Source organism: Camponotus vicinus, unplaced genomic scaffold (assembly GCF_025532165.1).
Source record: "Camponotus vicinus isolate PSW18456_S1 unplaced genomic scaffold, iyCamVici1.0 SCAF_14, whole genome shotgun sequence".
NCBI classification, from domain to species: domain Eukaryota; kingdom Metazoa; phylum Arthropoda; class Insecta; order Hymenoptera; family Formicidae; genus Camponotus; species Camponotus vicinus.
In genome coordinates, this window is record NW_028141950.1 from 6,930,237 (window position 1) to 6,945,334 (window position 15,098).

At 27.9% G+C, this 15,098-nt stretch overlaps 1 pseudogene across 1 annotated transcript; it reads left to right on the top strand.

Moving 5' to 3' along the window:
* Positions 1 to 797: 797 nt before the first annotated feature.
* On the top strand, positions 798 to 13,890 carry LOC145965322 (uncharacterized; annotated as a pseudogene). The gene is made up of 12 exons (XR_014436666.1): positions 798 to 973; positions 1,463 to 1,643; positions 2,184 to 2,298; positions 2,808 to 3,051; positions 5,936 to 6,091; positions 6,764 to 6,991; positions 10,695 to 10,869; positions 11,020 to 11,137; positions 11,545 to 11,788; positions 12,569 to 12,720; positions 12,873 to 13,095; positions 13,250 to 13,890. The product of XR_014436666.1 is annotated as an uncharacterized LOC145965322 (transcript).
* Positions 13,891 to 15,098: the final 1,208 nt, after the last annotated feature.

Sequence of the window (15,098 nt, forward strand, 5' to 3'; positions counted from 1 at the left end):
GCAATCTATGAATTTTAGAAGTAAATATACACTTTTTAACTTTCATAGAGCGAAGAAATAAAGTAGAATTAGTGTTCAATTTAATGGGAAATGTAAAAATCCCTTAACAAAAGCGAATAACTCAAAACTGTAAAAGATGATATATATTTATATTATTTTTTCAGCTATTGGGAACGAATAGAGTCTAAATTGATGAATGAAAAAGTAACATATTTTATGCCAGATTTGTTAGAATGATATAGGAGAAATCAAAGTGCATTACAAATACATTTACAAGATCCTGACATTAATATTAATCTCTGCAAAAATTTTGGAAAAAAATTGGGAACAAATAAAACAGGTAAAAAGAGAAGGAAACAAACACTGTCGATTATTTTTCTGCGCGATATAAAGAATTAGTGACACAATTATAAGACAATAGATGTGAATTTAATTGAACTATTAAAAATACTATCGATCTGTCATAACACAATGCATTAATTTTACACGCCTTTTGTTTCACGCTCTAATCAAGATCATTCATGTATATGTATTTTTTATAAACGCTTCATGTCTATATGACTAATAACGCGATAATATTTCTCCTCTTTTTCTCTCTCCCAGCTGATAAAAAATACTCGTAAGCAAATGATTCATCCCTTTGGAAGCAGCATGCATAATAAAAGGCAGTTGTCCACAGTCGTATTTATTGTGCGCGCTCTCTTGCTTTTCGCTTTCCTCAATAATATTGCATATATACCGATTCATTTTCCGGCAAACTCGTATCGCCTGTTTTCTTCACAGCTTATTATAATCGTTCGTCGATACGATGAAATTCATCGTGCTCGTGTGTCTGCTGTCGTTCTGCAGTTTTCTCGGAGCAACGCCTGTAAACATGACATACGAGCCGAGTGTATTCATGAAGAGAATATCGCAGACTAATTGGGAGCAGTCGAATGACATCCAATTCGATTCTGACGTCACTCTTGATACGGTAAGCGTACTTTTCACTCGTAGAAGTGAGAATTAAAAAAAATTTTCATTATCTCGATTAGTTCAATTTCCGCAGTGCTGTCAAAAAATGTTCGAAAATGATTTTATAATCGAAACCTAAAGTCCAGAAAAATTTTCAATTCAGATATTTTAGTTTATATTAAAAAAATAATACATGTATTATGTATTTATATTAATTGACACAATCATCAAAATCATTTTGATTGGTTCGAGAAATAAATGTGACGGAAAATTTAATTCTCTAAAATTTACTCTTGTGAAATAATTATCAAATTTCAAAATAATTCCGCTTTATTTCTAGAAATAATCTGACAGTTTTTAATTAAATAATTATTACCTCTATTTGATTTTTATCTTTTTTTAACAATTATTCTTCATATTAATTAGATATACATTAGTTAACCTAATGCAAAATTATTACATTCTGCAGGTCAATCTTGACAGCATCTATTATTGATTCTTCTTTCAGCCGGAGATGATAAGAAAGGCGGGTTATCCCGCGGAAGTTTACGTTATAAAAACAGAGGACGGTTATATTTTAACGTTACATCGAATCCCAGGTGGCAACGGTTCTCTACCTGTGCTACTGCAACATGGTCTATTATGCACTTCCGCCGACTGGGTCATTCTTGGCAAAGGCAAAGCACTCGGTATAATTCTTCAATCAATCTTCATGTGTACATATATAAGAGATGTCTCGAAATATTACTATTTATTATATTTTTATTAGAAGAGAAACTGATTTAATTGACAAATATATGAGAAAAAATTTCCTGATTTATTACTTTTAATTGTAATATAATTTGTAATATAATTGTAATATAATTGTAATATAATTGTAATATAATTGTAATATAACGTATCTTATTTATTAAATATATTTTTTATTTTCTTATTTATTTAATATATTTTTAAATATATTTAATAAATAAGAAAATAAAAAATAAACTCATATTATATGAATTATATGTGAGAATATTTATTTTACTTATAATAATGTGTACGTTTTACAAAGTAATTCTTCGTTTTATTAAAAAATATTAATATATGAAAATATTGTGAAACTTATATAATTATATATCATGTAAGAAGATAGAAATTAATATTTCATTATTATTAAGATGCAAATTATACATAATAGATACAAGAATATCCATAAGTATCTCAAATCATATTTCTTTACATTCTAGCTTATTTATTGGCCGATCAAGGATACGACGTTTGGTTAGGTAATTATCGTGGTAATACTTACTCGAGGAAACATATTTCTCTATCGCCGTCGGAATTAAAATTCTGGGATTTCAGGTACTCGCATTTTTAAAATATCAAATTATTTTAAAATATTTTTAAAATATTAAATTATTTTAAAACATTTTTAAAATATTAAATTATTTTAAAATTTTAAAAATATGATAAAGCAATATTGTAACAATAATCGGAATTAACTTAATGACTAATAGATAACAAATAGATGAACTTATTACATACAATATATGCTTACTTATATATTCTAATTACTAATTATATATGCTTAATTATATGCTCTTTTTTTAATTTTTAAATTTTAATGTTTATATCACATATATATACATTATTTTAAAAATTATTTTAAAAAGTAGTATGTATCATACGCACAAAAATTATTTAAGCAATATCTATTTAGACATTCTCTATATGATATAAATATTTAGATAAATGACACATACACACACACACACACACACATATATATATTATGTGATATATACATATATATTTGCATATTTTATGATAATATATTGATTATTTTCCATTATTGATAAATTTTCCATCAGCTTTCACGAAATGGGCATCTATGATTTACCTGCAATGATCACATTTATCACAAATATGACATCTCAATCATTGCACACGTACATTGGTCATTCGATGGGCACAACTGGTTTTTATATAATGGCATCGGAGCGTCCGGAAATCGCACAAATGGTACAAAAGATGATCAGCTTATCGCCAGTGGCTTTTACAAACCATATGGAAAGTAAGATAAAATATCTCGTTTCTTTGTGGAGAGAATTTAAGGTAAAGTAATATATGTGATAAAGATTACAAAATTAATATATCTTTTTGCTTTACATTTTTCGTTTATGTTATATATATGTTATGTATGTTATATATATGTTATATATATATAAATGAAAGTAATTTAATCGACCACACCGGCAATATTTATTGATTGAAAATTCACAACGTTTCGACCATGGGTTTTGGTCCTTATCAAGTGAACTGAAATTATTACATATAATGTAAACAATAAATGAATTACAATAAAATGTGATGAATTATTACATATAATATAAACAATAAATGAATTACAATAAAATGTGACCAAAAAAATGGAGAAAGAAGAAAAAATCATATACATACATTATCTTAGGTAACTAATACGTGGTGAGAAATAAAGAAATCACTGTGTCAAGTCATGTCGACCTCTCGATCCAACACAAAGAGAAAGACTAAACCACCTTTATTAGTCTATCATAAATATCGTTTAAACTTTCAGTGTCCTTTTGTAAGTTAACAGTGTTGAAATCAATTATAATCGCATCCCCAGGGAAGCCGTTGAAATGACCAGAATTTCGATCGCTAATTCTCTCCAAAAATTCCTTTGTGAGAGGAAGCATATTAGTTCTGTAGATAGATATATTCTTAAGGGATTCTCTCTTTGTAGACAGTTCTTGCGTGATAATGATGATTTGTTTGTCACCAGGGCTGATAAGAGTCAAGTCACAGTAATCATGGACAAAAGTGATTATGTGAGTAAGATGGAGGCTCTTTTGGGTGATCAATGTACTTACAGAAAATTGAATAAGGATCCGATCAGAAAATTAACCAATAGGGATTAATACTATTATTAAGTCCTGGCGAAGTAATGATTTAATTAATGAGACTACATATAGGAAATTAAACTCTACTAATGGTAACTTGCCGCGGTGTTATGGTCTGCCTAAGATTCACAAAGCGGGTTTTCCACTACGGATTATTGTGTCATCACTTGGCAGTCCGTTATATAATGTTGCGCAATACATTCACGATATACTACAGATTTCGATTTTGGAACCTAAATCTCACATTAAGGATGGTTGGACTTTTGCCAATAGTTTGAAAGATAAATTTATTAACGATGACGATTTAATGATTTCACTTGATGTTGCTGCACTTTTTACTAATATTCCTAAAGATTTAGTTGTAAATGGTGTTACTAAACGTTGGAATTATATTGCGCCTAACACTAAATTTAACTTGTCTCAGTTTTTATACGCGATAGAAACGGTTTTGGATTCCACTAGTTTTTCGGTTAATGGACAGTTTTACGAACAGATTTTTGGTAGCCCTATGGGGTCTCCCTTGTCACCTATTTTGGCAAATATCGTGATGGATGATCTAGAAACGCATTGCTTAAGTTTATTAAGTTTTGATGTGCCGCTGTATTATAGATATGTTGATGACATTTTTACCATTGTTCCACGCTCAAAAATTGACGAGATTATATCGACTTTCAATGACTATCATCAACGTTTGACATTTACACATGAAACTGAGTATGATTCGCGTATTAGTTTTTTGGACACGACTGTTATTCGCTCGGATGGTCGGCTTTTGACGGATTGGTACAGAAAACCTACTTGTTCTAATAGATACACTAATTTTTATTCCAAACATCCGTTTAAATATAAAATTAACACCATTTATAGCTTTGTTGACCGCGCAATTTTATTATCCGACGTTCGATTTCATTTTAAGAACATCGATATTATTAAACAGATTCTTTCCAACAATTGTTTTCCAACTCAAATTACTAACCGTTACGTTAAAAAAAGACTAGAATTTTTAAAACACCGCGACAATATAAATATGAATACGGAATGAGATAATGCGACTACATCATTTTACATTTCGTTGCCGTTTGTAGAGGGCTTGAGTGATGAGATTAGTCGCCTTTTCAAAAATGTTGGTCTGAAGGTTGTCTATAATGTACCTAATAAACTGAATTCATTAATTAAACGGGGAAAAGATAGATTGCCTATTAATAACAGGACTGAGGTTGTTTACAAGTTAAACTGTAAAAATTGTAATATGTCATATATTGGCCAAACAAAAAGACATTTAGGCACTCGTATCAAAGAACATTGCAACAACATTAAATTGCACGAAAGCAATCTTTCTGTGGTTAGCAAACATAAATTGGAACTTAATCATGACTTCGATTGGTCAACACCGGTTATTCTGCATAATGAGAGACATGTGAGAAAGAGAGAATTGCTGAAATGTTTTTCATAAAAAAGTCTGACAACACTGTTAACTTACAAAAGGACACTGAAAGTTTAAACGATATTTATGATAGACTAATAAAGGTGGTTTAGTCTTTCTCTTTGTGTTGGATCGAGAGGTCGACATGACTTGACACAGTGATTTCTTTATTTCTCACCACGTATTAGTTACCTAAGATAATGTATGTATATGATTTTTTCTTCTTTCTCCATTTTTTTGGTCACATTTTATTGTAATTCATTTATTGTTTATATTATATGTAATAATTTCAGTTCACTTGATAAGGACCAAAACCCATGGTCGAAACGTTGTGAATTTTCCATCAATAAATATTGCCGGTGTGGTCGATTAAATTACTTTCATTTATTTTATCTACTGGCGACGTTCAAGAATTTATCATTATATATATATGTTATATATATATATGTGATATATATATGTTATATATATTTAATTTTTAATTTCAATTTTAATTAAATGTTCTTCGAGAAATAAAATCAAAATTGAAGCAACTCTCTCGTAACTTCTAAATAAATTATCTCATTAAAAAAATGTTTCATAAATACTGCTAAAATTATAACAATAAAAGAATTTCCAGCAAATTACGTTACAAATTAAAGATATTCAATTGCAGATAATAATACGATATTTCTTTCACGACGAAATCCTGCCGCAGAGCGATATTTTGAAATTTCTTGCGAAGTACCTTTGCGAGCAGAATCTCGAAAAGAATGCCTGCGTCGACATAATATTTATGATCTGCGGTTACGATCGCGAGCAATTTAATTATGTGAGTAATGATTTGCGGTCGAAATAAGTCTCCGATCGAATTTTCGATCATCACACTTCTGTCATTTCATGATCGCATGATTATGTTTCAATTTGAATTAAGTATACAGGGTGTAACAAAAAGATCGGGACATTGGATTGTCTCGAAAAATATGAGTTGTACAAAGAAATGTTTCAGATAAAAGTTGTTTCAAGGAAAAAAGATGTAATTTGCAATTAACAATTGCATACTTTTTTCTTAAAACTAATTATGTTTTTTTCTTTACACCAATTGATTCCTCACATTATTTTGTGTATAAAAGTATTAAGGTAAGATAATCGAAAAATTAATATTTTATTAGATATTTTATGGTTTATGTGAAATTAAGAGATTATTTCAAGCCTCATAACTCGAAAAGTACTCGATGAAAAAATACTTTATTATAGTGTTTTGGAAAGATAAGCTATAAGAATAAGCAATAAAAAATAGGGGATTCCGTTTAAAAAATTAAAGGTGACCTTCATGTGACCTTCAAACGACTGTCTAGGGTCAAATTGATAAAATCAGTAAATAGATCATTTTAAGCTCTACAACTTTTATCTGAAACTTTTTTTTGCACATCTCATATTTTTCGAGATCCGGTGTTCCGATCTTTTTGTTACACCCTGTATATCGATTTTTATTGATTGTTAGACTCTACTGCCTGTTATCCTGAATCACGACCCGGCCGGCACCTCGAGTAAGACATTTCTGCATTACGTCCAGATATACCAATCGGGCAAGTTTCGCCAATACGATTATGGTCGCGAAAAAAATCAATTGATATACAATTCGGCTGAGCCTCCGGACTACAATCTGACGAGTATCACGGTACCTATCGCGTTATTGTATGGTCGTGGCGATCTGCTAATTAATATCGTGGTAAGTAATTAAAGAATAGACATTCAGATAAAATACGTAGCAGAGATTCATTCGTGTTAATTGTGTACAAGTCAAGCTTTAATGTATAAAATGGAGAAGAGTTAATAAATATAAATAGTTTAAATATACAGAATTATAATATTAAATATTAAATATAGAACTAATTTAAAAGAAATCGCATGCAATAATTCACGAAAGAATTTTTTCAAGGACGTAAAGAGGCTCTATCGCGCGTTGCCCAATGTGGTGGATATGTACGAAGTGCCATGGTCCAAATTCAATCACGTGGATTTTATATGGGCCAAGGATGCGCCTAAACTCGTGTACGAGAGGGTACTTAAGCTTGTGAAGAAAAAAAAATTAAACAATGTTAAATCAAGGGAATAAAATATTGCAAAAGACAATTAAAATAAATGAGGAATGTTTCGCGCTAAATCTTTGTTAATGTTGATGCGATTGATGGCAGTTGGAATCGTCAGTTCATGATAGAACGTAAATATTATATAATATTTTAATATTATTTAATGTTTTATATAATAAATTATATAATATTTAATATTTTATTTAATATATTACATAATATTTTTTAATAATATTTACGATTAATATAAAGACGAGTTATAATACGTATGTTTTTAAGTAACTGTTTTTACGATGAATGATTAATTGTTGCGATGAATCGTAAAGATGTCAAGATGTGAAGGAAAAAAATATAATCGATATCCTCCAGTTAGAAACTATCGGTATTTGAAAATCTAATAAAGAGTATAAATTATTTTATATTTGATATTCATATTACATTATTTCTGAATAAATTAAATTTAAAAATTTTATTTATCGATTTGTAATATTTGTAGAAAAAATTATAAATGAGTGTAATTTTTCTCCTTTAATAATATCCAGATTTTGATATAACACAACAATATTGTACTATGATTTTTGATTATTGTATTGCTCATGCGTTATCTATAATTCTTGGATAATTGATAATTGATAATACATTGTTTTACTTTTATATTATAATTTAAAGAAAAAAAAGATAATTTAATAAAATTTAATATACAATTTCTTTTCAAAATTCAAAACCAATGTTAAGAATTCTTTATGTTAAAAATATGCAAAATAATTCAAAACTGTAAGTTGTTAATAAATAATTAAAAAATATAATTAAAAAATAGCATATTGAAATTTTTTATCAGGCATATATGGGATCTTTATTGATAGAAAAGTTACGTTGTAATTTATACAAGATTTGTATCAAAATGTTATGGAAAGCAACATAAATTGCATTACAAATATAACAACGTCTTGTTAATATTTGTTCTTTGATCTTGGCTGAAATCTTCTAAACGTCAACTGACGAGCCTGATGCAGCTAATCAGTATTTTTTCTTAAATATGTTTCTTCGTTTTGACGTTATGCAGCGACATCAAATTTAACTAACTTGTATTCAGTTTTTCGTCATTTAAAATGTATATAAAGGACTAGTATTAACATAAGGTCCAAAATATATTTTTTCTTTTTAGTCGGTTTAATTTCTGATAATCAATTTTTCGAGTGCAAGCTTCACTCTAAGAAATTTAGAGAGTAAGTTAAGATCCTTTGTTTAATAATCTGGATCCTTTAAAATTCAGAATATTAAACAGATTATTAGAAATTACAAGAAGATAAAACAGTCAAAACTGATAAAAAAAGGCACCGAGATTCAAATTCTGCTGATCAATATATTGATTGTGCTGTCATCAGTTACAATGATCAGTTATTCAGTTAGTGCGCAGTTTTGTTATCAGATTTGACAGTTTTATTTTCTTAAGAGCAGAGCTATCGTAAGGAAAATTTCCAATGATAAAGAAAATATAAAATGTTGCAAGATGTTTAAAAAATATTAGACTTCCGTGAGACTCTTTGTGAAGGAAAAAAGATATAATTGATATCTTCTAGTTAGAAACTATCGATATTTGCTGATACTCTATCTATAATTCTTGCATAATTGATATAAACATTTATACTTTGTCCATTACATTATGTATCATTGTACATTATACTAACATTTATACTTTGTTTTATTTTTCTATTATAATTTTAAAAAAACAAGATAATTTAATAAAATTCAATATACAATTTTTTTTTCAAAATTCGAAACCTATGTTAAAAATGTTAACAAACTCTTGTTAATATTTATTCTTTGATCTTAGCAGAAATCTTCGAAAATTGCAATAAAACAGATAGAAAGCGACATAAGAACTAGCAGCAAATTTTCCGAACAGCAAGTAAAATTTAAATTCAAGATTAAGACTACTTTAGCTCTTATATATATACGCTTTTTATTTTACGCTGTAAATTTGACAATTTCTCTTGTATATATGTATTCATATTTTTATTTTTCTAAATGCTTTATGATTGTATGATTAATGGCCATTTCTACCAACGTCATTTAACTTTAATTAATCTCAGCTTAACTTATTCTTTGTCTTTTTCTAAAGGAACAATTAGAAGGAGACGAAGAGTGAATTAAGCAAAGATTAAACAGGCATAAGAGTGCATAATACTTTTTTTCTTCTTTTCTTCCGATGAAAAATAGTCATAAACGAAATGACGATTCGTTATAATATGATGATAAGCATAATTATGCGCAGTGTGTGTGTGTAGTATTCATATCGCGTTTATTATACATATATATTCGCACGTCTTCTGCTTTATTTGCGATAACATGTATCTCACTCCGAAAAACTCTCGAATTGTCCGTTTTCTCTTACTGTTTATTGAATCATTCGTGGGTGAGATGAAATTTATCATGTACTTGCTGCCGTTTGTGGTCGTTTGTGATCGTTTCAGTGAGGCCCTAGCAAATGTGATCCCTCAGTTAAGCACTCTCTTGAAGAGAATAATATGGACTATTTGGTCGAAGACCGAATTCAATTCTGACGTATTGTTAACACGGTAAATAAAAGTTTTCATTTATAGAAACGAAGATTAAAAATCTTTAATATTTCGATAAACTTTTTCAATGGTATTGAAAATGATAACAAGTGATCTTATGCCGCTATTAATTCTTTTATTTAAAATGGAAAATATTAATTCCGCAAAATTATATACAATTTTTAAAGATATATGAGATAGTATTATTATATATTTTTGTAGCTCTCTAAGAATAGATTTAATACTTATAAATACTAATTAATACTACTCAATTAACATTAAAGATTCTTTTCTTTTTTGAAATATATAATATGTTTAAATATTATTTTTTAAATAATATTTTTTAAATATGATTAAATAATATTTTTTTAAATATTTATTTCAATTTCAAATTGATTTAAATTTAATTAAAAATTAATTTAAAAGGTGAATATAAAAGAAATTAATTTTTTTTAAATATGCTTTGAAATCATTTTTATCGAGTCTCATATTCTATTGCGCGAAAGGATCTACAGTTGCTACAAATTACTGTACAATTACACTTAATTGGAATTGATGTTGATTTGATTTTGATTTAAATTTCATAGTTATTTTTATTATAATGATTTTACACATTAATTCTTCATATTTTTTAGATATTAAAGTATCATATTTATATTATTTGTATTATAGAATTGCCATGTTTATTTGAAAGTAAATATAATATGCACTTCTTGTCACTCAAATTTATTTCAAGTTTAGTAGGTCAACTTTTCTTTTTTCTTACATAGTTCTTTTCTTTCAGCCGGAGATGATAAGAAAAGCTGGTTATCCCGTGGAAGCTCACGTTATAATGACGGAGGACGACTATCTCTTGACATTATGTATCCCAGGTGGCAACGATTCTTTACCCGTGCTGCTGCTGCACGGTCTTACAGCCAGCTCCTCAAAGCTTATTCCTGGCAAAAGCAAAGCATTCCGTACGATCATTAATCAATTTTTAAACGCATACATGTATCGCAAAACTGCTATAACATTGTCAATTTTATTTCTATCGTAAAAATGCCACAAAATTTAGAAATTAATATTATATATATAATATGATACTACAACACTTTTATTTATTTTAGCTTATCTATTAGCAGATCAGGGATACGATGTTTGGTTGGGAAATTTTCGTGATACTACCTACTCGAAGGCACATATCTCCTCAATATCTCCGTCGAATCCGACATTTTGGGATTTTAGGTACCAATACAACAAAATAAAATAGGAATAATAATGTGTTATAAAAATAAGATAATAATAATTGTTACAATATCATTATAATTATAATTTGACGTAATACACAAGAATTTTTATATATATTTACTTACACTTTTGAAAATGCATCGTCTTAAAGATATCTCACATTTAATTGTGCCAATATAATATGCATTTATTATTATTTTTCTTGATTTTTTATGTACATAATTTTTTGTGCTAATTTTAGTTTCTGCTTATATTACGTGCGTAACACTTAATATATTATATACATATGTACACAATATATTTATTTTCTCTGTGTGTGTGTTTATGTGTGATATGTGCACATTTATATATTTCATATATTTTATATTTTATATTGATTTTATATTGATTGAATTTTTCATTAGCTTTGACGAAATAGGCATCTCTGATGTATCCGCGATGATTACATTTATCACGAATATGAGATCGCAACCATTGCACACATGTGTTGGCCATTCTATGGGCACAACTTGTTTTTACATAATGGCATCAGAGCGTCCGGAAATCGCTCGAATGGTGAAAATGATGATCAACTTTGGACCAGTAATCTTTCTAAATCATATGCAAAGTTTGTTACGATTCATGGTTCCCTTCAGGAGAATGATTAAAGTAAAGTAATATAATAGTGATAATTTAATAGTGATGTTAAAAGATATATATGTATATATATATATATCTGTTATGTAGATTTATTATCATGTATACCTGAAGAAAGCAATATAAAAAATATAGTACATTTTATTTTTTTGTTACAGATAAAATTTGTAAACTATTATCTAAAGAAGAAAAAATAATGTTAACGACATTAGAAATAAATGTTACGGGATATAAAAAAAATGTTTACAACGTTAGCAGTCGTCGACGAAATCGATATTTTTGATTAGCTACTTAAATCTAATAATCAATTCATATTAATACTTGTCCTACGATCATATGGTCATTGTTTACTGCTTACGTTTTTTATATATTATTGACTTAATGTGTTATTTTTCAATTTTTGTTCTATCAATAGAATGAAAAAAATTTCTTGTGAAATAGAAAAAGAATATTTGTCTCATAGTGAAATATAAACGAGAAATACAATAGATACTTTTTACAAATTTCCGAAAAAATTAATTCTAAACATTCAAAAACTTACGTCTCTTTTCATGCTTCACATCCTGTTTGTTTTTGCCGTCTATATTGAATTTATGGTTCCAATTTTAACAAGATATTCTCCGAGGATTTAAAATTAAAATTGATGCAATTCTCGAAGCTTTCATAAATTAGCGTAATTTGTGAAAAAAATTGGATAACAATTAATTAATTTATTCTTAAATTATCGTTAAAACTTTAATAATGTAGAATTAAAAGTAAAATACATCACGATTAAAAGATATGCAATTGCAGATATTGCGATTGTTTTTTCATGGCTAATCTCTCCGGAGCGATTTTGTGAGATTTCTTTTGAAAAATATCTGCGATCAAAGCATCTCGCCGACAAGTTCTGCTACAATATAATGTCTATGACATGGGGTGATGATCGCGGGCAATTTAATTACGTGAGTACATAATTTCGCAAATATCGCGATCGAAGTATAATTCCATCCAAGCTTCGATTATCATATTTTAACTTGCTCGACTATAGATTGCTGTAGATTTAACTTAACATATATCTTTATATATATCTTTATTATTCTCTATTTATTTTTAGATTTTGCAACCCGTCATCTTAAGTGACTTCCTGGACGGCATCTCGGTTAAGGCAATGGAACACTACGCTCGAGGAATCCAGTCGGACAAGTTTCGCAAATATGATTACGGTCGCGCGAGAAATCTATTGATATATAATTCGGCTGAAACCTCCAAACTACGATCTGGCGAATATCGCGGTACCTATCGCAATATTCTACGGCGATTTGATAGTTAATATCGCCGTAAGTAATACATAGCAGAGATTTATTCGTGTTAATTGTGTAGCTAAGTCAAGTTTTGACGTAAAATCAGAAAGATAATTTAAAGGAAATCGTGCAATAACTGACAAAAGCAATAACTGACAAAATCAATAACTGACAAAAGTATTTCTTCAAGGATGTGAAAAGATTGTGCCGCATACTTCCCAGTGTAGTGGATATGTACGAAGTGCCGTGGCCCAAATTCAATCATCTGGATTTTATATAAGCTAATGATGCGCCCAAACTCGTGTATGAGAGAGCATTCAAGCTTATGAAGAATAAAAATTTAAGCAATGTTATATCGATAGGATAATATTATATAGACAATTTAAATAAATGATAAATATTTCATACTAAATCTTGATTAATATTAATGCGAATGATGACAATCAGAATCGTTCAGAGTTCGCTGAAAAAATATGAAGGCAAAATATTTTAATATTTTAATATTTTAATTATTATTTATGATTAATGTAAAAAGGAATTAGTACAATACGCTTGTTTTCTTGTGATAAAGAGAAAGAGAATTCCGATCTTTTTCACACATATACCGAAGAATCAAGAAAATACTTATGTAATGGAAATAAAAAGAAGTCATGCATTAATCATATTTAAAGTCACCGAATGAGATAGAAATTATGTATAGAATTACTATCACAAAATTGTTCGTACATCAGAAATTATCTGTGCACAGAATTATTGTAATGATAACATCTAATGTGAGAAGAAATATGATTTATTGCAAGATGTTTAGGAAATGTTAATCTTCTGGAAGGTGATTTCTGCAAAGGATAAAAAATATGATTGATATGATCTAATTAGAAACTATTGATATTTAATTAAAAAAATAATCTAATATAAAAGGAATAAACTTTATATTTTATATTTGTAACATTATTTTTTTCGATAAATTAATTTTATCAATTTTATTTGTCGGTTTGTAATATTTAGAGACAAATGCATATAATTTTTTTCCTTTCTCAATATCGAGATTTTTAGATATATTATATTGTATTATATAATTTTTGAATAATGTATTCTGGTGATATGGTATCTATAATTTTTAGATAATTAATAATTGAGCATATCATTTTTATATTTTAATTAAAGAAAAACAAGAAGATTTACATAAATTCAATTTCATTAAAATTCTAAACCTCTGTTAAAAATTCTTAAAATTATGTAAAATAATTCAACGTAAGCTATTAATAAATAATTAAAAGATAGCATATCATAACATTATTTTTTTAACATGAATACATAGGACTCATATTGATTGATGGAAAAATTACGTTATAATTTATAATTCCAAAATCCTCTGAGTTGATGAACTAATTTACAAGCCTAATTCATTTTTAACATGCAAAAGAATTATATAATCTGATTTAAAATAAAAAGAATTAAATTTTATCAAAACCGATTATTTTCAATTTTTAAAAGAATGTAATGCTATTGATGTTTTTGTTTGCATAGAAATCATGGCACTTAAGTTTGAAAAATAACGCTAAAAATAATTATTGAATTTATTTCTTGTTAATAAAAAAATAAATTATATTTTTTTATTTTTTTATTACAAATAACACAACGTTCGAAACCGTTATTTTAAAATGGTCAAAATTCAATCACGTAGATTTTATGTGGGCTAAGGATGCGCACAAATTGTGTACGAGAGAGCACTCAAAAGTTTGTGAGGAAAAAAAATTTAAATAATACTATATCAATGGGATGATATTACGTAGACAATTAAAATAAACGATGAATATTTCACACTAAATCTTTATTAATTGATGCTATTGATGGCAATCACAATCGTCAGTTTGATGGAACGTAAAGTTATAACATTTTAATATTATTTGCGATTAGTGCAAGGGCGAATTAGTATGATACGCATGTTTTCAAGTAATCGTTGTGGCGAATGATTAATTGTTGCGGTGAATAGTAAGAACGCGCAATTGACAAGTATATGCGAATTACAATATGAAAGC